Here is a 27,994-nt window from a genome sequence, read left to right as displayed (position 1 = left end):
CTCTCAACTCTCTCTCTAAAATTCACTTTCGTCTCTCTCTATCTTCTTCAATCTCATTTCACAAACCCTAAACCAATTTCATTTCACAGAGAACTTATTAATTTACAATCAACAGACCTCATCGTTTCCGTTATACTTGCTTCTTGGAGGAAAATCAAAACAAGCGCACAAATATCGACATAAATAAACCATTTCTAGATCTCACCACTTTCTTCTTTATCCAGAAACAAACACAATCTGATTACACAAATGGAGCTACCGGTGATCGATCTACAGCCGTATTTATCCGCCAGTCACTCCGGCGATCGGAGCCGTTCTCCTTAGCACCAGGTAAGTAAGTATTCACTATTTTATTTGTTGTTCGATTTGTTTATCTTGGGGTTTGCTAGGGATTTGAAAGTTCAAATATGAAAATATGTGAAATTTGAAATAATATGTTTGTAGAATGAATGGTGGAATGTGAGTAGCAGCTTTATTACTAATTTCTGCATCGGTTCCGTGATTAAAGGATCTGTGTTGAATTGTTTCAACGGACTTTAGTGTTTCTCTGATGGTTGTGTTTTTGGGGATTGTAGTCACTGGTACTTGATAGGAAACTAGGTATATGTTATAATGCATAATGTACAAGCACTTCTTATTGGTCTACTTTGTAGGAGGGAAAAAAGTATACTGGTTTTGATGATTAGATGGTGGAAGTATGTAAATGTCACAACCTCCGCCCCCCATCTGTCTCGGGAACGGGCAGCTGCGAACTTAGTGGCGGTGGTATCGGTTATTAATTAATTATTTTGGCAGCGGAAATTTCATCAGAACCGTAGTTAGGAAATATTTTATCAGAGTAAAACCACCATATTTTTAAATATATAATCACATGAGTAAAACCCAAGTTTCTTGTTATAACATGTTTATAGGGATAACCCTTATTTTATTGAATTTAAAAGATCGTCTTTTAGGTAACTTTTATCGGCACATTTTTCCAAGCCGTCAGTGCTCACGAGGTGGCTTTATTCTAATTGGCTTTCACATTGTGTTACCTGAAACGCGTTTTAAAAACATTTTATCAGCAAGAAATACTGGTGAGTGAATCCCAGTTTAATCAAGAAAAATGTTATCAATTTAAACAGTATTGAGAGCGATTACAATGTTTATATCTACACAATTACTCATTCAGTACTTGCCACTCGACCGTATCTGTGGCTATGGTCATATCACACATTGGCTAACTCGTTGTCCAATTGTGAAGGTTATCAAGTAATGTATAAAAAACCCCATAATACCGGCAGTAATTGAAGAATTACAAAGACTCAATGACTGCTAAATTGCATTGTAAAATATTTAAGATTTTGTAAAAACTGTTTATAAAAAGGAGATTACTCACATTTCTATTATAGGGCTTTCCTTTGGGACTTCCTGGTTATAATCTAGTAATTAAACAATGCACATGTGTTAGTATGATAACCCGTTTCAACATTAGTAATACCCTTCCCGAGAACGGCATTCCAACGACTACGTCGGGCAGAACAACGACAGCCGTTACGGAACCCTAGATCAATCGGGCAGAGTATCTAATACGTATCCAGGGGTTATGATACTTACAACGAGACAGAGCTTCGCTAATAAGGGGGGTATTATACCCGTGTATAATGCCTACACTTTAGAATTGAGAGAAAGAAATGAATTCTGAACGAATTGAAATGGACAGCCGATGCCTCCTTTATATAGTGTCTGACTTAGCTTTTCTCGCTGCCTGCGTAATACAAGACCAGGGTTTGCGCGGCCCGCGTCAACCCGGTCAACAGCGTAGCCTTGAGGTGTCACTACCCTAGCTTCGCCACGTGTCGCCACGTGGTGGCTTCCGGAGGAGGGCGGGTGGCCTGCCTTGTCGCGGCCCGCGTCAACTAATGGTGTGGCCTTACGCGGCCCGCCTAAACTTATTTTTTTTGTTTTTTATTTATTTTTAATGCTATATTATATTTCGGGTTCATTTTTCACGTATGGGGCGTATTTTAAGAAGTGTAGGGTGTCAGGGGTGCTTTAGGAGGGTTGTATAACTCTTGGGTTATTTAATACAATATATAGTGCACTTACATTAAGTATAGTGACCCAATTCCACTTATCCCTACGTCACGAGACAGAACCCCAACGAATTTAGGCAGAGCCTGGACATACGTTACGGGGCCCTACGTCACTTGGACAGGGTACCGGTGATCAGGGGTTAAAATACTTAAAATAGGGTAGGGCTTTGTAGGATTTAAGAGTGAATTACTAAGGAAAATTGGGTACGTATAAAGTGACAGTGAGAAAGTGAGGTGAAGACATGAAGTTTGAGTAAAATGAAAGATGAACTTCATCATCTTATTTATACTTGAATTTCTAAGCTTGGTCTTTACGTTTCATTAGCCACGTATCCATTTGTATTGAATTTCTTCTTATCCATGCAATTCTATCAAACTTTAAGTTCTATCCTTTGATTTAAGTAAGACACGTACTGCTTAATATAAATTTTCGATTCTTTCTTTTTAAATTATACATGCAGACGTAGGCATGTAATTCTCAAATGAGTTTTAATTGTAAGTTTAGATTAATATATTATTATTATAATTATTTTAATTAATATATATTATAATTAGTTTAACTATTTTACTCCTTTGGCGCCTATAACTTTAAGAGGACCCGGGGTGGGTTGTTTTTGTTCCATGATGAATTCCACCACGCCGTTATACACGGCCGCCACTCACATCCACCACGTGTGGAAGAGTTAACGCGTTGTGGTGGTCACGCGTTGAACTTTGGAACTTTGTGTATGGTGGGTTGTACTATAGTGCTGAGGAGTTGTACACTGATGGAATAAATAAAAAAGGTTGTGATACCATCACTAGTGATACCACCCCCTCTACATTTCTATCACTAGTGATAGAATATTGGTTGTGCACATGGCATGACTTGATTGGATAGTGGGAGTGATAGATTCTATCACTAGTGAACCACCCCTAGTCCCCTAAAAGTATAACGTTTTATAAAATACTGAATATGCCATTAGAACAAAAATAATTTTATCTATATTTTGAACCAAGTTTCATTAAAAACAGAGCAGGTTCAAATATAATGTATTTTTGCCAAAACATCTTATATTTTTATTGGTCAACTTACCCATGATGCATCCTTTAAATAACATAAGTTTTTTATATATTTTATATAAATAAAATTTTGGGAATGTTACAGGAAAAGACACAGTTTCTAAGCAGGAGTGACAGATCATTCATTTGGCATTAACATTGTTCTGATAATTTTGAGTGCTAGGTTTGACATCAAGTCATTAACAGTGTTCTATTTAGTGTTTTTTGTTATAACGATGAACACTATGCATATTGTTATAAATATTAAATATAAAACTTTGAAATCCATGCTGGTTTGCTGGTTGGAAGGCAACTTGTGTGGCATAACAGTCAAAGTCTAACTTAATCTTAAGAAATGAAGGGATTATATGAGAAACTCTTAGCAAAAACTCAAACTGTGGTATGTAAAGTTTTATTTCAGTGTTCAGTACCAAGGAGAGCATTGATAGTTACCGTTTTTTTGTTTTTGTGATGAAAGTTTATTGTGGAACTTGAATTTTGACGATCAAGAGCTGCATCTGCTGTTTCCGGTTCGATCGAGTTGTTTTACACTCTTACTACTCAATCATTCTTAATTATTTGCATCTGTTGTTTCAGGTTAATAGACAGGGAAAACGAGCTTCGGCAATCTGCTCAAAGACCACCGTTGGATACCTAGACAAGATCTAAGCTTTGCAGGAGTTTCACATCTCCAAAAGAAGCCAAAAGCTCAGAAGCAGAGGATTAAACCTTCTCGTCACTGAAATCATCCCTTCTAAATGGTATTAAATAATGTCCACACCAGTTTTCAAACTTCTAGATTAATATTCGATTTTTTTTGCAAAAATAGTGGACTTAAGTATCAAAAGAGTGCTTATAGGTGGCAAGAGAAATTTTAAGCGCTTTTAGGTACTTTGCTCATCCAAACAGCGAATGATGTGTGCTAAACAGACTATAAAAATTAACCAAATTAGACTCTCTAAACTAGACACTACAAAGCTTTAATTCTAGACTCGACCTAAAACCACACAATTGGCAAGTGTACCGATCAATGTAGTATAATCTAGGAAGTCCGGATATCGAACCACAGGACTCTATGTATCACGTAAATTAGACTCTAACAGATGCTGACAGACACGACTTAACTTGTTTATTTGTTTTAGGGGGGGGGGGGGGTTACGGAAAATCTCGGAAATCTATATTACTACTAAATTAAACTAGAATTAGACTAAACACGAATTAAGACTGAGGACTTTCCTTATATGAGAACAAGGCCACCTAGACAAGAATCCTGGATCATTTTTAAGAGATTACCAATTAAATTAACTGTATGAATTATGGAACCGGGATCGTATGATACTAAACCTATTAAGAACCAACTAAGCCCCTCGACCCTTCTCAAGGAGAAACCTGTGGAACTACCTAGGCCGTTAATCCTACCGGTTATAAGACGTCTTCCCAGTTGTCTAATTATTGTATAAGTACCCTAATGTAAACTACTCTTTCCCAATCATAGATCTAGGGTAGTTTGGAGTAATTAATTTGACTTGATAGACTAATAAAACCGACATGTAAACCAAGACATGACCTTTTCCAAGGACTATCTAAAGCAATTCGCCGGGTAAGATCTACCAATAGCCCCTCACTTCCCAGGTATTAGGACTAGTAGAACACTAAGACTTAGCAAATTATTACCATTTACTTCTAGAGATTACAGGCCGATTCTCCCTAAAGAGTTAAGGTTTTCTAACGTGATATAGACACTCACCGAAATCCTAAACCCTAATATGACTCTATGTTGTGATATAGACCGTCACTAAGAATCATATGAAGCAAATAATAACAATAAACCGAATCAAAGCACGCATATACATCAAACCATTAAACCAAACCGTTTACTAAACACAATTAGTTCATAAGAATCATGCAATTAATAAAACCGGTAAAATCTTTACATCAATCCATTCATCAAGTCTAGGTGGCTTAAATGTTTAGCCAAGCATACTAAAACGTGAAAACAAAACAAAGATGTCTAACAAAGAATTCATTGCAACAAGTTCTAAAGAAAGAAATCGACAAAACAAGGGATTAGAAAACCCGATAGATCCTCCGATTCTTCGCCCTTGACTCGTACCAATGATTCCAAAGCCTTGAGATCTCCGATTCTGCGCCAAGAATGCTCCAAGTTCGCCCAAAAAAGTCTCAAATTCGTAATTAGGGTTATATGTTGTTTTCTTGGGAATCATTCCTCAAAACCCTAGCTGCTAACAACAATTTTACGAAATAGAGGCTTGGCGTGGCGCGAGGGGGGCTAGGCGTCACGCGGCGTCCCCCTCTCCTGAATATTTTATTTTTTCTTGATTTCAGCTTTCCGATTCGCGTACGGATCCCGTTTTTCTTCCAAACTGCTCGTTTTGACTCGTTTTTAATCACTTTAAGCTACGGGACCTGAAATCAATGCTTAACGTCAGCAGTATCGAAATTCTAACCTAACCTAGACTCAAAATAACCGAAAACTGACCAAAATATACACTATAAACATATGTACTTTGCAGTACATCAAACATCCCCACACTTACTCTTTTTTCGTCATCGAAAAAGAATTATGCAACGGAATCATAGACAAATAATCACTCGGGTCGAAAACATAGATATATTTAATTAAAACCAAGGCTTGCGTTAGCTGCGATTGCGAATATACTTGTCCACTTTAAACCTGAATCCAATTCTAAGCCCTTATCATGTGAATTTAATTTAAGTGCGGTCAGTCTACCTAGGGTCTCACACTAGAATCTACAGTCCACCTACTCCCGCCTCAAGCTTATAGGACTAAAGGAACGATCACTGGACCAATTCCCAACCGTCTTATATCAAAACCAAGAGAGTTTACAATCAAATTTTTTTTTCTTTTTTTTACATCATTCGTGAGTCTAGACGATGCTTTCCCTAACCAAGAGGCAATCCGGCTGTAGAGTCGCTATCCTCAACCACAGATTACTTAGGTTTTCGGTACTTTTTACTTTTTCTTTGCACATTCAATTTCACACACCCTAGCGGTAATCTTGCTGTAGAGTCGCTATCCCCAGCTCAGATTACATAGGAATGCATTACTTTCATTTAGTTTCTAGCTCACTTTTTATTCTATTTTTTTTCATAATCACAAACTCCAACGGTTTTAACTTATAACAGTGCCCCTTATACTATTATTGGCAGTTTTAGTTTCCCACATCTCCAAGGCGAAAACCCACTAGCAGACCAACAATTAAGGTATATTAACTCAAAGGACTTAAAACCAAACCCGGGCCTATCCACATATCCCTAACTAGATGCAAGCTCGATTTATTTAAGTCTCATATTATTATTATTTCAACCCAAGCAAAAATTCACCTATTCTATCATTTTCCGTTTTAATTGCAAACTTCTTTTATTCGAAAGACATTTTCTGATTTTTTTTGTGTTTTTCATAAATAAGACTCGATTATTTACATGTATCCCATCCCCACACTTAGAGATTGCATTGTCCCTAATGCAAAAACGAAAATACGACTCAACAACTACCTAAAAATAAAAACTGCAAACGAAATGTAAATAAAATATACAACAACAACAACAAAAAGGGAAAACGACTTAACTGAATATGTGAGACTGTCAAAGTGCCAGTCGTTTCCACATAAACGCCCTCCAATACCGAACGTGCTCAGCAAACAATACCAAAAACTCTCTCTCACACGAACGGAAAGTGGCTCCAATCATCAACCTAAAGCAAACATACCATACCAAACAACTATCAAACGTTCAACGTACAAACATCCGAAATTCAAAAGAAAAATAAAAACATATGTCTTACTAGTACAACCAAATCGAACTACTAAAACAGCATAAAAATAAAATAGACATGAAAGGATATATGCTGCTTCAGTCTCTCTCCATCACTCCTCATCTGTATCCTCCTCTATCTGCTGCACTCCTGAACCTCCAGCCTGCTGCCATCCATACTGTCCAACATAGCCATAACCACTTTGTCTTCCCCACTGATCGTACCCCGGGTACTGTCCATAGACGTACGGGGTCTGCTGCTCACCTCCATACTGTGGTGGAGGAAGTAACCTGGAAAAAGGTGGAGGAACCTCTAGGCTCACACCTGCCATCATATACCTGAGCATGTCATCCTGGCGGTGGTGGCTCTGCATCGTCCACTGGTGATCAACTCTCATCCTGTTTTCCAACTGATCAAATCGCTGCTGGGTCATGTCATACGCAGCCTCAGGAGTGAACGGGCTAGGTCGTGATTGCCTAAGTGGTTGCTGTGGAACTGAGACCTCACGCCTCTGCCGAGGTACCGGCTGACGTGGCGGAGGAGCGCCCTGTGATTGATTCCATTCCGGCGGGTCCGAAGATGTTAGAACACCCGCTAACTGTAAATCCGCAACACTCCAATAAACCGTTGGAAAACTCACATGCATCTGTTCCACCTTATATTTCGTGAGAGCCCGTACATTCCTTGCCAACCTAGCTATGTAAGGCCCAAGATCCATTGCATCCCGTTTTCCTCCCCTACGAGGTCGATTGCACGACCATGCGAAGAAACTTGCCAAGTTCCAATTCCTTTTTTTCCACCATACACATCAACGCAAAAATATCCAACCAATTTGCCTTATTCTCACCCGACTTTCTCGCCACACCCGTAGTCGCCAATACCTTCAGAATATACCTATGTATCGGATCGCGAACCGATGTGATAAGGTTCGTTTGGGCGAACTGTTGAGTCGCACTTGTTTCCCAAAATCTAGCCAAATCCGTCGAATCCAAACACTTCGGCCGAGGATGATTGTACACACCCCTTAAACCATTAACAAACTCATCTGTCTGCACCTCCTCCTCCGTGTAAAAACCCAAAACCACTCCAAACTGAGCAATACTCATCTCATACAAATTCCTGCCCAATGAAAACGAAACCGCGCTTTCTCAGCAAAAGTACCTTCCTTGTGATGAAAGGTACAATGGAACTCAAGTGTCAGTTCCGTATACTGCGGCCAATCACAATCCGTTGCCGCTCTCAGTCTTGGCCCCAACAACTCTGCTACACGATCACTAGCTCCCATGCTTTGCAACCACTCCCAATCGATCGTGCGATGCTCCAACATTTGAGTTACCACATATTTCTTTAGCTTTACCCTTTCTTCACTATCCTCTTCAAAATCTAAAACCGGGTGATCAACTATCCTCTCAACTCGAGAGTAAACTCTTCTGTCATTTCCACGATACTTGATCTTCCTTTTTCTTGGGTTAACCGATGAGCCTTCACCTGACATGTTTCTGCAAAACAAGAAAGATTTGACACGAAACCAATGCAGAATGTTAGTAATCACAAACTATTTTTGGTGTTTTTAATTATTATTATTTTTTTAATAGAATAGCCGTATAGCATTTTATTCACGGCTAATTCCGAAAACATGGGTTACTGTTTACAAAAGCTTAAGTTACACAACATTCTACCCGAATGGAGATTGAGTACGGGCAAAATGTTGTGAACTTGTACGTGCATATTAGTAAACCCGACACTAGACTCAAAGTACTACTCTAAGAAAGCTACTAGACTCAACAACTCGAACGACCTAAGATTCAATGTACACTATCTCCTCCCGACACTTTAATTGTCCTCAATTAAGCATAAGTGCCAAAATATCACCACACTTGAGGCTAAACAAGTGAGAGTTTGAACCTTTTAACCCGTAGGGCAACGTTTTGTGCAACAAAAGCCGTTTAGAAAACTAATTCGACTTGCAAAAATCAGTTCAAAAACCTATTTCTTTTAGCAAAAACTTCTTAGTGTTAGCCAAACAACCCCTTGTAGTTCAAACATGTTGCCTAGATGTCCACACATAACTCACAAGTTTCAAACAACCCCAAGTAAACCAACCCGAACCATCCGCAAACCGCATTCTATGTAAACATCCCAAACAAAACCACCCGTATACCACTAGCATCATCAACGGCTCAAAAATCCCAACTTTAACAAACTACCTAAACCCTAGACCTAAAACATGACTGACCCGACACTACAAATAAGCAATAATGGTACCTACTAATGAGAAATCGCAGAAAACATACCTTGGAGTCGGATTTAGCAAGAAAAATGAAGCCTTGAACTTGTGGTGCACGAGTTTGTCCAAAAATGCGAAGATTTATCGCGATGTCGGGTGAGATTGATGGTGGGTATTGTGGGGAAAGTGATTGTGGTGATTTAGGAAGAAGAATGGAGTGATTTGGTGGAAAAATGAGCAAGATATGATGATTTTCGTGTTCTTGCGATTAGGGTTTCGTATTAGAGAAAGGGAAAGGAGATATGCAGCGAACAGGGTCAAAAACAATACTTAAACCGACTCAGGGGGGCCTCGCGCGACGCTTGGGGTGGGGGGGGGGGCGTCGCGTGACGCGGCGCTGCCAATTTTAATTTTTTTTGAACCTTTACCCTAGACGTGACGCGAAGGGCCCAGGCGTCACGCCTAGGGTCGTTTTTCACAGAAGGTTTCGAAAATTTGTGTTGTTCATGCCTTAGAATTTTTTTCAAAGCCTTTCCCCACCATCCAAAACTCCTAAAATTTTTTCTAAGTATCAATGAAACATACCTGGGACCTCTTTTCTCTTGATTCTTCCGTTCCATAGCGGTGACGAAACCTGCAAAAATCTCAACGACACAAAACAAACACCGAAAATCTACGAAAATACTTGTTAGAACACGAAAATACTCAAACGAAAACACTTATACAAACAATACAAAATGTACACTTGGGCGTTCACCCAACACACTAATTGGCGGCTTTAGGTGGGATTTCGAGAGGAATTTCCTCCCGCTCATCCTTATTTATCGCTCCTTCAATGTACTGTTTCAAACGATGGCCGTTCACCTTCCAAGTACGGCCATCCTTCTCATCCATGATTTCCACCCGCTCCATACGGAAACACATAGTGAACCATAAAAGGTCCCGACCACTTCGATTTCAACTTACCTGCAAAAAGCTTCAATCTTGAGTTGTAAAGAAGCACTTTGTCGCCCTTGCTAAACTCCTTCTCTTTTCTCAACCTTCTATCATGCAACAACTTCATTTTCTCTTTCATTCCCAATGATCGAGCATACGCTGTATCCCTAAGCTCTTCAAGCTCATGAATTTGAAAGAAACGCTTCCTAGCGGCTTCGGTCATGTCTAAATTAATGGTTTTTAATGCCCAAAGCGCTCTATGCTCTAACTCTACGGGAAGATGACAAGCTTTTCCATAGACGATCATAAAAGTTGTGGTTCCTAAAGGTGTCTTGTAAGCGGTTCTAAATGCCCAGAATGCATCGTCTAGCTTGTCCGACCAATCTTTCCTATTTTTACCCACCGTTTTCTCTAAGATTCGTTTAATACCGCGATTTGCATTCTCCACTTGTCCACTTGTTTATGGATGATATGCGGTAGACAAACGATGAGTGACACCGTAGCGTGCAAGCAACTTCTCCATCAATGCATTGCAAAAGTGAGTGCCACGGTCACTAATTAAGGCTTTAGGAGTACCGAATCGGGAAAAGAGCTTCTTGACAAGTTTCAACACTACTCGGGCTTCGTTTGTGGGAAGAGCTTGAGCCTCAACCCATTTGGACACATAGTCAATCGCCACGAGTATGTAACGGTTTCCTTTGGAGTTTGGGAACGGTCCCATGAAGTCGATGCCCCAAACGTCAAAAACTTCTACTACTTGTATGGGGTTTTGAGGCATCTCATCTTTGGCGGAAATATTGCCGGTTCGTTGACATGCATCACACATCTTCACGAACTCCTCGGCATCTCTAAGAACGGTAGGCCAATAGAAACCACAATCGAATACCTTTTGAGCGGTGGCGTGTGCACCATGATGTCCTCCCGTGAGACCTTCATGCACATGCTTTATGATGTTCCACCCCTCCTCTCTCGACACACAACGTCTAAGAACTCTATCTCCTCCTATCCTAAAGAGAAAAGGATCATCCCACACATACTTCCTTGCCTCACTAATTAAACGCTTCTTTTGTTGTGTGGACATCCCCTTCACAACACTGCCACTAGAGAGGTAATTTGCTATGTCGCAAAACCATGGCAATCCTTCTTTCTCAGCCTCAACAAACTCTATAGACTCGTGAGGGAACGTGTCTCCAATCTCCTCCTCATGAATCTCTTCCCTCTTGGGATCCTCTAGACGCGATAAATGATCGACCGCCACATTCTCGGCCCCTCTCTTGTCCCTAATCTCAATATCGAACTCGCTAAGCAAAAGAATCCACCGAATGAGTCGGGGTTTAGCGTCTTTCTTTTGAAAAAGAAAACGTAATGCGGAGTGGTCGGTGAAACCAATTGTCTTGGATAAAACGAGGTACGAGCGGAACTTATCAAAAGCGAAAACTATGGCTAGAAGCTCTTTCTCCGTGGTAGTGTAGTTCTCTTGAGCATCATTGAGCGTCTTGCTCGCGTAGTAAATGGGGTGGAAGTGCTTATCCTTTCTTTGTCCTAATACCGCTCCAACGGCATAGTCACTCGCATCGCACATTAGCTCAAGCGGCAAGCTCCAGTCGGGCGAGATAAGAATAGGTGCACTTACCAACTGTTCCTTCAAGAAGTTGAAGGCCTTAAGACACTCCTCGTCGAAGACGAATGGAACATCTTTCTCTAGCAAATGGGTCATGGGGCGGGTGATTTTTGAGAAATCCCTAATGAAGCGCCTATAGAAGCCCGCATGCCCTAGAAAACTCCTAATCGACTTAACACTCGTGGGTGGAGGTAACCTACTAATGGTGTCTATTTTTGCACGATCTACCTCAATACCCTCTCTCGATATCTTATGCCCTAACACTATACCTTCAGTCACCATGAAGTGACACTTCTCCCAATTTAGCATGAGCTTCGTCTCTACACACCGCTTCAACATCCTTTCCAAATTTTTCAAACACACATCGAAAGAATTACCATAAACTGAAAAATCATCCATGAAAACCTCCATGGAAGTCTCTATCATATCCTGAAATATGGCGACCATGCAACGCTGAAAAGTAGCTGGAGCGTTACATAACCCGAATGGTATGCGTCGGTACGCGTAAGTGCCATAGGGGCATGTGAAGGTGGTTTTATCCTGATCCTCCGGTGCTATGGGGATCTGGAAGTAACCCGAAAAGCCGTCTAGAAAACAATAGAATTGTTGACCGGTGAGACGCTCCAACATTTGATCTATGAAAGGCAATGGGAAGTGGTCTTTACGGGTGGCATCATTCAACTTTCGGTAGTCGATGCACACGCGCAAACCCGTGACCGTACGAGAAGGGATAAGCTCGTTCTTTTCGTTCATGACAACGGTCATCCTGTAACAACTCTCACTAAAATTAATACTTAGTAGGTTAATTATCTATTAAGGAAACCCTAATTGAGAAACCCAAGTAATTCTGCATAAACCCTAAAATTTTCATAACAATCGGAATCAGGATCAGGGCCCCTAAAACTCAGGGGGTAAACCCTAGCTGGTGATTATCTTCAATACTTGCTGTAGAAGTTAAAATTCGTTTAATTGTGACTCACCCAAGCTACCTGGACACGAACCTACCCTACCCTAGAATTGTCATCTGTCGCGACACGCGACAGGACTTATGTCCTCTGTTGCGACACGCGGGGGGAACAAAAATTCAGTATAAATAGGTGGGGTTGGCACTTGAAGTTTACTGTTCGTTCGACGTACAAATTCATAATATTCACTGAGTTATAGTTCGATTACTACACAACACACACTAATCTCGAAATGCTGCCGCAATCAGGGTAATAACTCGATCGCTATTACGATTCAACGTCCGATCGATTGAAACTATCCAACGATTGTTTAAGTGCTGCTCAAATTGAGTTTATACTTTGTTATTCATCGTGATTTCGACTTGAATGTTTGAGTGCTGTTCGAACTCGGACTATACTTTGTCATTCGTTGTGAATCCGCTGAATTGTTAAGTATTGCACTTGTAAATCGTTGTGAGGGTTTAATCTCGGGAATTGTCGTAACTGCTATATTAGTTACTAACCCGTTTGTGTGTGCATTGTTATTTAAATTAGGTTAATCAAGGCTAATCAGTAGGCTTATACTCTGCTCGTTAAATCTGCAATGTGATTCATTCTCTTTTTATCAACTGTTTTACAAAACTCCAAGTTATTTTCAAAGTTATAATTACAGGGATTAAGTCTTTGTAATCACCAAATTACAGCCGGTATGTGGGGCTTTGTATACATTACTTGATAACCGTCACTATTGGACAAAGAGTTAGCCAATGAGTGATATGACCATAGTCACAGACACCATCGGGCAAAGAGGCTACCGATGGATGTTCGAGTGACAAGTACTGTGGGTAGTTGGTTTGATATCAGAAACATTGTAATCGCTCTTAATACTTTAATTTATAACCAATGTGTCATTTTTAGTAAAATGAATGATTCACTCAGTATTTCCCATGCTGACAAAACCTTTTTCAAACATGTTTCAGGTGATCTGTTGTGAGCAAAGAAAAAGTGCCGTGGAGCACTACAAGCTTAGAAAAGTGGCTCAATGTAAATAAATAAAGAAACATGTTTTGAGAAAATAAAGATTTCCCAGTGAAATCACCTTATTGTAAATTATGGGATTTATCCCTATATTATATATATACGAGCAGTTTTAATATTTAAAGATCCTGTTTTAAAAAGACTTCCGCTGTCGCCTAAAATAAATACCACGGGATTCCTGCCTCGCGGCCCTGGACCGGGTCAAACCGGGGCCGAGGGCCATGACAGGAAAAGGTGGTATCAGAGCCACTGATTTAAGCTTAATATTGATTTTTAGCCTATTAAAGTAATTAAGAAATACTTAGGAAATTTAATTGCTATTCTGTGAATATATGTTTTATTAACTGATTAACTATTGAGTTACAGTATGGGTAAACAAAAGCTTTCTGCTATCTACCACAAATTAGATACTGCACCCACAGAAAAAGGAACCTCTTCCTCAAAACGTCCAGCAGATCTGGAAGAAGGGATTTTTGTCCGTAAGGTAAATTATGAAAATCCTCTCACCCCAGATAAAAGAAATTCGATTCTTATGAAGGGACAGGAGAAAATAAAGAAACCCCAAGACAAGAAAGTGATGTTTAATCCAGAAATTCAGGAATTAGGCAATAATCCACCTTGGGAAGACAAATTAGATGAAAAATGGGCAAATCTTTATATGTTAGCTACCGTAGCAGAGAATGCAAACCTCTAATATCAATAAGCCTGGTGTAGTAGAAAATTACTACCCAGTAAATAAATAAATCCTAGTGTGTTCTCTTTCCTGTTATCTTTTGTACAAATTAGTATGCAATAAAACTTTAATGTTTACTTGTAAAACTTTGTTCCAAAGTTTTAACTTAGCATTTTTGTGCATTTTGCATATATGCTATCCAACATGAATGAGATATCGGAAGCATTTCAGAATCTCAACCTCTACCCAGTACCAATTGAAGTCTCCCACGACTTTACTGGTTATATTGCTGACATAGAGGAACCTCTGGAATTCCAAGCTCCACCGCTGGAAAAAGCAAAACCTAAAAAGAGAAGAAGATATGTAGGATGGAGGAAAGTGCGCAGAAGAAAGCCAGCCACTAGGAAACTCCCCAAAATAGAAAACCCTATAGACAAAGGAAAAGGAATTGAAACCGGAGAAAGTTCTAAGCCAGCAGAGATAGAAATAAGGAAAGATTCTAAACAAAAAGGAATAGAAATTGGAGAGAGCTCTAGACAACCTGAGGAAATCACATTTCAAGACGAAATAGACCGTCTACTGGCAAATTGTGATGTCATTAGCCCTATCCATAATAATCTATATCCTTACCCGGCCGAAAACCAACTTCCTGTAAATCTGGAACCAGCTATTCCAGACCCACTAATCCACACTCGACCTTTAGGCCAAATGGAAGAATGGTGGACGAATGACTGGCAATTCCAAAATATGATCAACAGTCCTTATTCCTTCCTCCCACAGTTTAATCCAGAACCTATCCCCAATCCTCCAATGAGCAACGAAAACTTAGCCGAACTTCGTCAGTTTGGTGAAGAGCTGATAGGTACAGGGAATAGGATCCGAGAAATGGGGGAACAAATCTCCTGGAAATACGACGAAAGGGAGCGTCACTACTAAACTGTCAGTTGACCAAAGAATAGTGGGGTTAGGAAGAATGTCTGTATAATAACAGTAATAGTAAAATATAACTTTGTAAAATGGGAAATAAAACATTGTAAGATAAACAGTGTGTATGGATGCCTATATAATCTATAAAAATAGAAGTCGAAACATCGACAATTTTGACTATATATATGTGTGATGTGAAAAAGATTTATGTGATTACTTACCTTTGTTTTAGTTATAATCATTTGATACTAATAGTTATATCTATAATAATTAGCAGATGGAAAACGCTAGTAATGAACCAGTTAATGAAGGGAATCAATCTGAGCAAAATCAGGAAAACCAATATATGACTAGACAAGATATTGAAAATATCATCACTCAAGGGATAGCTAATGCTATTCCTGCAATCATGGCTGCTGCTCAGAAACCTGTTGAACCGCAACAAATTATCCCTAGTAAACGTAGATAGGAAGACAATTTTAGTCATAGTGTAAATGGAGGCAGCAATCATGATGATAATAATCCACGACAAGCTCCACTTCTTAAGAAAATGAAAGCTGCAACGCCTGGTTGCACTTACAAAGAATTTCTTGCTTGCAAACCCGCTGAATTTGCAGGTAACGAAGGAGCAACTGCAGTACTGCGTTGGTTAGAGAAAACCGAAGCAGTAATTGCAATAAGTAAGTGTGTCGAAGAAGATCAGGTTATGTATGCTTCAAATCTGTTCAAAGAAGGGGCGCTAGAATGGTGGAACACGGTATTACAAGCAAAAGGAAGAAGGATGGCTTATGCTATGAGATGGGAAGAATTTAAGATTCTTGTAGAAAGAAAATATTGTCCTGAATATGAAAAGGAACAAATGGCAAATAAGTTCCTAAATCATCGTATGACGGGTGTAGATTGTCGTGGTTATACTTCGACATTCTTTGAATATGCTAGAGTGGTACCAACACTGGCTTCGCCAGAACCGGTACTCATTTCCCATTATGTTTGAGGATTAATTAGTGAAATCCGTAACATCGTTAAAGTTGCGAGACCTCGCACTATTGACGATGCTGTGGAATTAGCTAATACCCTAACTGATGAACTGGTACGTGCAAGAGAAGAAGATCGAAAGAAGGAATTGGCACAAAAGATTACCCAAGGATTTCGTTTGGGTAATAATAACAATAGGTTTAAAAAGAGAGGAATGAGGCAAGCCGCAAATCCGCTTTTTTGCAGAAATTGTAGAAAGAATCATTTTGGAAGGTGCAATGTAACCTGCAACTTTTGCAAAATGATAGGACATCGCGAGGAAGATTGTAGGAAAAAGACCAGGGTCTGCTATAATTGCGGAGAAGCTGGGCATTTCAAACCCGAATGCCCTATTGGTTAAACCAGCAGATAACAAAGGCAAACCAACTGACGGAGCTACTAAGAAAAATGCTAGAGCATTCCAGCTAACTACCCAGGAAGCAGAACTCATCCCAGATGTAATAGTTGGTACGTTCTTAGTTCACGACGTTTATGCAAAAGTATTATTTGACTCTGGTGCAAACCAAAGTTTTATCAATACTTCATTCTGCCAAGCTCTTAATTTACCTTTAACCACCCTTAGGCAAATTTTTACAGTCGAAACGGCAGATGGGAATTCTGTTAACGTAAATAAGGTTTTGCAAGAAGGAAAGATAGAACTGTTAGGCCATAAGTTTTCTGCAAACCTGTTACCTATGAAGTTAGCCGGATTCGATGTAGTGTTAGGAATGGATTGGTTGATAGCCAACCATGCTCGGATCCTGTGTGATAAGAATTCCGTAGAAATCTGTACTCCCATAGGGAGGTAATTTTAATTACAGGAGATAAACCACGAAAGCCACTGAAATTCATTTCAGTAATGAAGTTGGCTAGTTATTCAAGAAAACAAGAAATGGTGTATATGATTTTGGTAATCATTAACACTAAAAGTAAGGAACTCCAGGACATCCCTATAGTTTCAGAATACCCAGACGTCTTTCCAGAAGAATTACCTGGGTTACCACCCGATAGAGAAGTAGAGTTTAGAATTCATCTAATTCCGGGTACTACACCGATAGCCAAGGCACCTTATCGACTAGCACCCACCGAAATGCTAGAATTGAAAAAGCAGTTAGATGAATTATTAAGCAAGGGATTTATACAACCTAGTTCATCCCCTTGGGGAGCACCAGTGTTGTTTGTGAAAAAGAAAGATGGATCGATGAGAATGTGTATCGATTATAGGGAACTAAGTAAGGTTACAATTAAGAATCGGTACCCATTACCTAGGATTGACGATCTTTTTGATCAACTTCAAGGCGCTAGGTATTTTTCTAAGATAGACTTGCGCTCCGGATATCACCAGCTAAAAGTACAAGAAGAAGACATACCTAAAACTGCTTTCAGAACTAGGTATGGTCATTATGAGTTTACAGTCATGCCCTTTGGACTAACAAATGCCCCAACAACATTTATGGACATGATGAATCGGATCTGTAAACCATATTTGGATAAATTTGTAATCGTTTTCATCGACGATATACTTATTTATTCCAAAAGTCAGGAAGAACATTGCAAACACCTACATGCACTCTTAACTTTGTTAAGAAAAGAAAAACTTTACGCCAAATTCTCGAAGCGTGAATTTTGGCTGCAAGAGGTACAATTTTTAGGTCACATGGTGAATCACGAAGGAATTCACGTAGATCCTGCTAAAATAGAAGCAATCACCAAATGGAAGGTTCCGCAAACAGCTATGGAAATTAGAAGTTTTCTAGGCTTAGCTGGATACTACAGACGATTTATTAAGGATTTCTCTAAGATAGTTGTACCTATGACTAAGTTAACGTGTAAAGCCGCTAAGTTTGAATGGGAACATAGACAAGAAGAAGCTTTTAAAATTTTAAAGCACCAATTGACGAATGCTCCAATTTTAGCCTTACCCGAAGGAACAGAAGATTTTGAAGTATATTGTGATGCTTCAAAATTAGGATTCGGATGTGTGTTGATGCAACGCAAGAAGGTAATTGCGTATGCCTCCCGGCAGTTGAAAAAGCACGAGGAAAATTATACGACTCATGATTTAGAATTAGGAGCCATAATTTTTGCCCTTAAAATCTGGAGACATTATCTGTATGGAAGTAAGTTTACTGTTTATACAGATCATAAAAGTTTAAGGTACATATTTGGGCAAAAAGAGTTAAATATGAGGCATAGAAGATGGATGGAAATCCTAAGCGATTACGACTGTGATATTCAATATCACGAAGGAAAGGCGAACGTAGTCGCAGATGCCTTAAGTCGTAAGTATCAGGAAAAACAAAAGCGAGTCCGTGCTCTTAGATTAAATCTACAAATAGATTTAAGGGAACAATTAAAGAAAGTTCAGGAAACAGCAATCAAGGACGATGCTGAAGGAATGAAAGGTTATATAAAGGAACTAGAGCAAGGAAATGATGGAATTTGGAAATTCCACAAAAAACGAATTTGGGTACCTAAGCAAGGAGAATTAAGAAATAAGATTTTAGAAGAAGCTCATAAATCTAGGTATACCATACATCCAGGAAACAATAAGATGTACCAAGATTTAAGAAATTTCTGGTGGATAGGAATGAAAAAGAATATAGCTGAATACGTATCTAAGTGTCTTACTTGTTCACAAGTTAAAGCCGAACACCAGAAACCTTCCGGACTACTACAACAGTTAGAAATGCCTATATGGAAATGGGAACTCATAACAATGGATTTTGTTACTAAGTTACCCAAAACCAAGAAAGGTAATGATGCAATTTGGGTAATTGTGGATCGATTAACCAAATCAGCTCATTTTCTACCAATGAAGGAAACCTTTAGCATGGAAAGATTAGCCAAATTGTATGTGGATGAAGTAGTATCTTTACATGGAGTCCCACTCTCCATTGTATCAGATAGGGATAGTCGTTTCACTTCCCATTTCTGGACTAGTTTCCAGGAAGCAATGGGAACTCGACTCAATTTGAGTACTGCATATCATCCTCAAACGGACGGACAAAGTGAAAGGACGATACAAACCTTGGAAGACATGCTTCGAGCATGTGTAATTGATTTTGGTGGTAATTGGGACAACCACTTACCCTTAATTGAATTCTCCTATAATAATAGTTATCATTCAAGCATCGAAGCCGCTCCATTCGAAGCACTGTATGAACGCAAGTGCAGAACCCCAGTTTGTTGGGCAGAAATAGGAGAAAGTCAATTATCAGGTCCAGAAATTGTGCAAGAAACTACTGACAAGATAACTTAAATCAAGGAAAGATTAAAGACTGCTAGAGATTGTCAGAAAAGCTATGCAGACAACCGCTGCAAACCACTAGAATTTCAAATCGGAGACAAAGTACTCTTGAAAGTCTCTCCTTGGAAAGGAGTAGTACGATTCGGTAAGAAAGGAAAGCTGAGTCCAAGATACATAGGACCATTTTTAGTAATACAATGAATAGGACCAGTTGCTTATCGCTTACAACTACCAGAAGAATTAGCTGGAGTACATGATGTATTTCATGTATCCAATCTCAAGAAATGTTTATCTGACGAATCCCTGGTAGTACCTCTTCAAGATGTAGAGGTAAATGAAAAGCTGAAATTCGTAGAGAAACCACTACAGATAGAAGATAGAAAAGTAAAGTTTCTCAAACACAAGCGACTAGTGCTAGTCAAAGTCAAATGGGATTCAAAGAGAGGACCAGAATATACTTGGGAGCTGGAATCAGAAATGAAGCGGAAATATCCTCATCTATTTTGAATCTCGAGGACGAGATTTTTCTTAAGGTGGGGAGGATGTAACAACTCTCACTAAAATTAATACTTAGTAGGTTAATTATCTATTAAGGAAACCCTAATTGAGAAACCCAAGTAATTCTGCATAAACCCTAAAATTTTCATAACAATCGGAATCAGGATCAGGGCCCCTAAAACTCAGGGGGGTAAACCCTAGCTGGTGATTATCTTCAATACTTGCTGTAGAAGTTAAAATTCGTTTAATTGTGACTCACCCAAGCTACCTGGACACGAACCTACCCTACCCTAGAATTGTCATCCGTCGTGACACGCGACAGGACTTATGTCCTCTGTCGCGACACGCGGGGGGAACAAAAATTCAGTATAAATAGGTGGGGTTGGCACTTGAAGTTTACTGTTCGTTCGACGTACAAATTCATAATATTCACTGAGTTATAGTTCGATTACTACACAACACACACTAATCTCGAAACGCTGCCGCAATCAGGGTAATAACTCGATCGCTATTACGATTCAACGTCCGATCGATTGAAACTATCCAACGATTGTTTAAGTGCTGCTCAAATTGAGTTTATACTTTGTTATTCATCGTGATTTCGACTTGAATGTTTGAGTGCTGTTCGAACTCGGACTATACTCTGTCATTCGTTGTGAATCTGCTGAATTGTTAAGTATTGCACTTGTAAATCGTTGTGAGCGTTTAATCTCGGGAATTGTCGTAACTGCTGTATTAGTTACTAACCCGTTTGTGTGTGCATTGTTATTTAAATTAGGTTAATCAAGGCTAATCAGTAGGCTTATACTCTGCTCGTTAAATCTGCAATGTGAGTCATTCTCTTTTTATCAACTGTTTTACAAAACTCCAAGTTATTTTCAAAGTTATAATTACAGGGATTAAGTCTTTGTAATCACCAAATTACAGCCGGTATGTGGGGTTTTGTATACATTATTTGATAACCGTCACTATTGGACAAAGAGTTAGCCAATGAGTGATATGACCATAGTCACAGACACCATCGGGTAAAGAGGCTACCGATGGATGTTCGAGTGACAAGGTAGTTGGTTTGATATCAGAAACATTGTAATCACTCTTAATACTGTAATTTATAACCAATGTGTCATTTTTAGTAAAATGAATGATTCACTCAGTATTTTCCCTGCTGACAAAACCTTTTTCAAACATGTTTCAGGGGATCTGTTGTGAGCAAAGAAAAAGTGCCGTGGAGCACTACAAGCTTAGAAAAGTGGCTCAATTGAAATAAATAAAGAAACATGTTTTGAGAAAATAAAGATTTCCCAGTGAGATCACCTTATTGTAAATTATGGGATTTATCCCTATATTATACATATACGAGCAGTTTTAATATTTAAAGATCCTGTTTTAAAAAGACTTCCGCTGTTGCCTAAAATAAATACCACGGGATTCCTGCCTCGCGGCCCTAGACCGGGTCAAACCGGGGCCGAGGGCCGTGACACATCCCCCCCTTCTTGGGGACAACCTGAGTGGGACTAACCCAAGGTGAATCGGAAATGGGATAGATTATCCCGACATCTAGGAGTTTAAGAACCTCCTTCTTCACTACATCTTGCATGTTGGGGTTAAGCCTTCTTTGGGGTTGCACCACCGGTTTAAAATCATCCTCCATGAGTATCCGGTGAGTGCAATAAGAAGGGCTTATGCCCTTTATGTCGGACAACATCCATGCAATGGCCTCTCGATTGGCCCTCAAAACCTCTAACAACCTCAATTTCTCACTTTCCTCTAACGCGGATGAAATAATAACGGGTAGCTCGGAACCCTCCCCTAAGAAAGCATACTCTAGATGAGATGGAAGTACCTTAAGTTCTAAGGGTGGGGGTTGGGTGGTATCATCACTAACCGCTAACACATTGGGGATTAAAGGAATCCCCTCCTCTTCAACTTCAACTACACTCTTCACCTCCTCTTCTACCGTCTCTCCTACCACTAGGTCCGCACCACTAATATATTCTAAGCAATGATCGACACATGAGATGAACGAATTCAAGAAGTAGACGGAATGGCAAGGACCACTATAGTCATCCGAACCACTCAGGTGGTTCATGGAACGGTCTATCTCAAACGTAACTCTCTCCTCACCGACCCTAAGGGTGATCTTACCATCGTAAACGTCTATGAGAGCTTTCGCGGTACGTAAGAAAGGACGACCTAGTATAATGGGAACTCTCTCATCCGCTTCCATATCAAGAATTACGAAATCGGCGGGAAACACGAATTTGTCTACCTTAACTAGCAAGTTCTCAACTATACCCCTAGGGTACTTAATGGACTGATCGGCTAAGGACAATGTCATTCGGGTAGGTGCAAGCTCTCCTAGGTCTAGCTTCTCATAAAGAGAAAAGGGCATCAAGTTGATGCTGGCACCTAAATCGGCCAAAGCTCTAGTGTTGGTGTTGCTACCGAATAGACAAGGAATGGTAAAAATACCAGGATCGGTAAGCTTTTCGGGAAGCTTATTTAACACAACGGCAGAACATCCCCCATTCAACGGGACGTTAGATAACTCTCCTAACTTCTCTTTGTTCCTAAGGAGATCTTTCAAGAACTTCGCGTATTTAGGCATCGATTGTGGTGCCTCTATAAACGGTAGATTAATCTTCAATTGCTTGAAGATGTCTAGAAATTGTCTGTATTCCCTTGAGTATTTTTGGTTCTTAAGGCGTGAGGGAAACGGAACATACGCATGGTTCACTAAAGGTGAAGGTCTAACGTCTATAGGGGTATTCTCAACTTTCTTCTCACTTTGAGACTCACCGGGCTGTGCGATACTTGTTGGGCTTAGCCTCTTTTGCACTTTGCCGGGAGCCTCCATTTCGATCTCCTCATCTATCACATCTCCCTCTTCATCAACTACTCTCTCCTCGACTCTAGGGTTTCCTACGGTCTTGCCACTACGAGTGGTAATGGCTTTAGCATGGGCATTGGGATTGGGTTGGGTGTTACCTGCAAACTGACCGGGTAGCCTCTCCTCTAATTTTCTAGACATATCCCCTACGACTCATTGAAGGTCTTGGAATGAGGCTTGGTGGTTCCTAAGCATGAGATCGTGTTCACTAAGGGTCTTTTGAGTGGTTTGGTCCCTAACAATTAGTTGACTCATCATGGACTCCATCCTTTCTAAACTACCCCCTAGATCATAGTTTGAACCTTGACCTGTTTGACCTTGGTTTTTTGACCCCCCATCCTTGACCTGCCCATTGAACCCTTTGTTGAACTGCCCACCTGAACCCCACCAAAAAGTGAATTTTGGCCCCTATTTGGGTTTTGAGCCATTTGAAAGCCATGGGGTCCATTTGAGCGAAACGTGCCATTATTATTAAAGTTATTATTATTATTTCGCGAACCCGACCCAAAATTATTATTACTACCAAAACCGCTAGGTTGACCTCTACCAAACCCTCCTCCTACAAAATCGACCTGCTCCTCACCAACAAGTAATGGACACGCATTCGTGTCGTGACCCCCTCCACAAAACTCACATTTGTCTACCTTAGCCTTGATTTCTTTAAGTTCCCTAGACATGTTTTCCAAAACAGAGGCTAAACTAGGATCCATTGTGACATGGTTCACCCCTCGGGCGGGTGCACTAGTAGTTGTGTTGGAACCACCACTTTGATACCTCTGATCGGATCGTGATTGGAATTGAGACTGAGCAAATGCCTCAAAACGCTCTAGATACTCAGCAACTGTAAGAATACCCATCATATGCCCCCCGCATTAGTATCGAACCTATCACGAGTCTCTTGGGTGAGACCGTTGTAAAATTTCTCACATAAAGCCCAGTCGGAAAGACCATGCTGGGAGCAACGAGCACACAGGTTTTGGAAACGCTCCCAAGCAAGGTAGTAAGGTTCGTCGGGCTCCATGCGAAAAGAGTGGATTTGGTCTCTAAGACGTGAGGCTTTAGCGGGCGGGAAATACTTATTCAAGAAGGCTTGACGAAGCCCCGCCCAAGTGGTAAAGGTGCCGGTTGGTTGAGAGTCCAACCAAGTAGCCGCACGGCCAGCTAGTGAAAATGGGAAAAGCTGTAAGTAGGTGGCATTATTGGGTGCACCGTGAAGGCTAAAGGTAGCTACCATACGAGAGAAACGGTTGATGTGGGCCGGGGCGTCCTCATCGTCTCGGCCATGGAATTGGATGGTATTGGTGATGGCTTGCATGGCATAAGATGGAATCTGCCATGAGTTTTCATTGACTATGGGTGGAACGATGATGGGTGAAGCGAGGCCGGTGAAATTTGGGTGGCTTGCTGATGGACGGTTTGCCTAGGGTTTGCCATTGGTTCTAAGTTTTCTGGATTACTAGAGGTACTAGAAGTAGGACTATCGGGTGGGGAAACCTTGGGTAAAGTTTTAGGTGAATGGTTTGGCGAAGGTGGTGGTGTAGGAGGTGGGGTGGGTAACGGGGTGGAATCGAAATTGGGGAACCGAGTAGAGGATGAAGAAGTAACCTGAGGGCCTTGGCCCAATTGAGATGATGACTGCTTGACTGGTGGTGGTGGTCCGTGCGAGCGCAGATGTGGCATCCACTACAAGCAAAAACCTGAACACAAGAAAAGCAAACAATAGTTACTACGACTCAAGATGAAAATAAAAGACACAAAACAAAGTAAACACGTAGCACGTATTTGTCAATGAAGTCTATCAAAGCTAGTGAACGCGATTGCCAAGAGTCCCCGGCAACGGCGCCAAAAAACTTGATGTGTGCTAAACAGACTATAAAAATTAACCAAATTAGACTCTCTAAACTAGACACTACAAAGCTTTAATTCTAGACTCGACCTAAAACCACACAATCGGCAAGTGTACCGATCAATGTAGTATAACCTAGGAAGTCCGGATATCGAACCACAGGACTCTATGTATCACGTAAATTAGACTCTAACAGATGCTGACAGACACGACTTAACTTGTTTATTTGGTTTAGGGGAGGGGGGTTACGGAAAATCTAGGAAATCTATATTACTACTAAATTAAACTAGAATTAGACTAAACACGAATTAAGACTGAGGACTTTCCTTATATGAGAACAAGGCCACCTAGACAAGAATCCTGGATCGTTTTTAAGAGATTACCGATTAAATTAACTGCATGAATTATGGAACCGGGATCGTATGATACTAAACCTATTAAGAACCAACTAAGCCCCTCGACCCTTCTCAAGGAGACACCTGTGGAACTACCTAGGCCGTTAATCCTACCGGTTATTATACGTCTTCCCAGTTGTCTAATTATTGTGTAAGTACCCTAATGTGACCTACTCTTTCCCAATCATAGATCTAGGGTAGTTTGGAGTAATTAGTTTGATTTGATAGACTAATAAAACCGACATGTAAACCAAGACATGACCTTTTCCAAGGACTATCTAAAGCAATTCGCCGGGTAAGACCTACCAATAGCCCCTCACTTCCCAGGTATTAGGACTAGTAGAACACTAAGACTTAGCAAATTATTACCATTTACTTCTAGAGATTACCGGCCGATTCTCCCTAAAGAGTTAAGGTTTTCTAACGTGATATAGACACTCACCGAAATCCTAAACCCTAATATGACTCTATGTTATGATATAGACCGTCACTAAGAATCATATGAAGCAAATAATAACAGTAAACTGAATCAAAGCACGCATATACATCAAACCATTAAACCAAACCGTTTACTAAACACAATTAGTTCATAAGAATCATGCAATTAATAAAACCGGTAAAATCTTTACATCAATCCATTCATCAAGTCTAGGTGGCTTAAATGTTTAGCCAAGCATACTAAAACGTGAAAACAAAACAAAGATGTCTAACAAAGGATTCATTGTAACAAGTTCTAAAGAAAGAAATCGACAAAACAAGGGATTAGAAAACCCGATAGATCCTCCGATTCTTCGCCCTTGACTCGTACCAATGATTCCAAAGCCTTGAGATCTCCGATTATGCGCCAAGAATGCTCCAAGTTCGCCCAAAAAAGTCTCAAATTCGTAATTAGGGTTATGTGTTGTTTTCTTGGGAATCATTCCTCAAAACCCTAGATGCTAACAACAATTTTACGAAATAGAGGCTAGGCATGGCGCGAGGGGGGCTAGGCGTCACGCGGCGCCCCCCCTCTCCTGAATATATTATTTTTTCTTGATTTCAGCTTTCCGATTCGCGTACGGATCCCGTTTTTCTTCCAAACTGCTCGTTTTGACTCGTTTTTAATCACTTTAAGCTACGGGACCTGAAATCAACGCTTAACGTCAGCAGTATCTAAATTCTAACCTAAACTAGACTCAAAATAACCGAAAACTGACCAAAATATACACTATAAACATATGTACTTTGCAGTATATCAGCGAACTTCCAGCCAATTCTAAGTCCGCTGTTTGATTCAAATGACTTCTGCAAGTCCGCTGTTTGATTCAAATTACTTCCGAAGTTCGCTGTTTTATTGAAAGGACTTCTGAAGTCCGCTGATTGAATCCTATAACCTTATTAAGATCGTTGTTTCATCGTTATAACTTGCATAAGACCGCTAATTTGTTTGTATATGATAAATGCAGAAATTTAAATAATTTAAATTATTTCAAATTATTTGTTTGGATGTAACTAGAATGTAACCCTCCAAATATGCATTTCAAAGCTGCATGTAATGACGAAAAGCTGGTTTGCTGGTTGGAAGGCAACTTGTGTGGCATAACAGTCAAAGTCTATCTTAATCTTAGGAAATGAAGGGATTATGTGAGAAACTCTTAGCAAAAACTCAAACTGTGGTATGTAAAGATTTATGGGCATTATGAGTGTCTTTAACCTTGAGGGAATCATTAAAATGAAAGATTTATGGGCATTATGAGTGTCTTAATTTATTTTTTCTTATATGATTACATATCTCAGGTCCACATAGTAATCATAACCCTCGAGATTATCAGGTCGAAAGATTTCTCACTATATATTTGTCACATTTTATTTAATCTAATCTTTATGATAATCCAATTGATTATGTGTAAATAACAAGGTTAGATGTCTATATTGTACAGGTTGTTCGGGAAGATAATGTTGATCCTGACAACATGACTTATGAGGTTTGATATGTTTATTCTTTAATAATTACATTTGCTCTCCACATGTGTTTGTGTATGTAATGGTTATTCGTATTTTGAAATGAAAGTTTAAGATTTGTTACAAATGATGCCATCCCAATTGTAGGAACTGCTCGAGTTAGGCAAGGATGTTGGAAGTCAAAGTCAGTGTCTATCTCAAGATGCTATTTCCACGCTTCCTGTTTCAAAGTTCAAGTGTGGTTTCTTCTGGAGAAAAAAATTAAAAAATGAGAGGCAGTCAGAAGTTCATTTTTATAATTCTCTCAGTTTAACATACGGCTGTCAGTCGTGTCGTGTTTAAAAATGTTGTGTGCATACAGCCTTCCGTTGTAAATAGATGAGTGATTACTTGGTTCTGGATGTGAATCAACCCATTAAAAGGAGTTAGGAGATGGCGTCTTCTGATGAGAAAGGCCTTTATTATCAACGGCAGAGTGTCGAATTTGTCAGGAGGAGGATTCCATTGATGCTTTGGAGACAACCGACACATGGTTGCAATGGCAGTCTTAAGGTAATTAATGTTGGTTTTTTTATTCCATGGTTTATTATGTGCGGTGGAACTGGTGGTTGATAAGTTTGTTGTTTTTTGTAGTATGCTCACAAGAAGTGTTGCGACTAAAAGGACTACATAACTTGTGAGATAATGCCATCATGTATATTATCTAATCAAATGTTTAAAACCAACATTGTTTTAATTCAATGTTGAATCACTTTTGATCACTGAAGTAAACCCTTAATGTTTGATATTTTATATGATTTATATGATAACTAACTAACTAACGAGGATCTTTTGAACGAGAAATAGCTCAAAAAGCATTCTACTTTATGTTGATTATATCTT

General features: G+C 39.8%; 1 long non-coding RNA gene across 2 annotated transcripts; it reads left to right on the top strand.

Annotated features, from left to right (window-relative positions):
* Positions 1–13: 13 nt before the first annotated feature.
* On the top strand, positions 14–27,899 carry LOC118484856. Of its 2 annotated transcripts, XR_004874755.1 has the most exons (7): positions 14–330; positions 3,714–3,877; positions 26,697–26,826; positions 26,948–26,982; positions 27,091–27,135; positions 27,260–27,664; positions 27,746–27,899. It is a non-coding gene; the product is annotated as an uncharacterized LOC118484856 (long non-coding RNA). The 2 variants fall into 2 exon arrangements; XR_004874756.1 differs by lacking the exons at positions 26,697–26,826; positions 26,948–26,982.
* Positions 27,900–27,994: the final 95 nt, after the last annotated feature.

Source organism: Helianthus annuus, chromosome 12 (genome assembly GCF_002127325.2).
Source record: "Helianthus annuus cultivar XRQ/B chromosome 12, HanXRQr2.0-SUNRISE, whole genome shotgun sequence".
NCBI classification, from domain to species: Eukaryota; Viridiplantae; Streptophyta; class Magnoliopsida; order Asterales; family Asteraceae; genus Helianthus; species Helianthus annuus.
The sequence above is the reverse complement of the archived record's forward strand: the minus strand, read 5'-3'. Positions and strand labels throughout refer to the sequence as shown.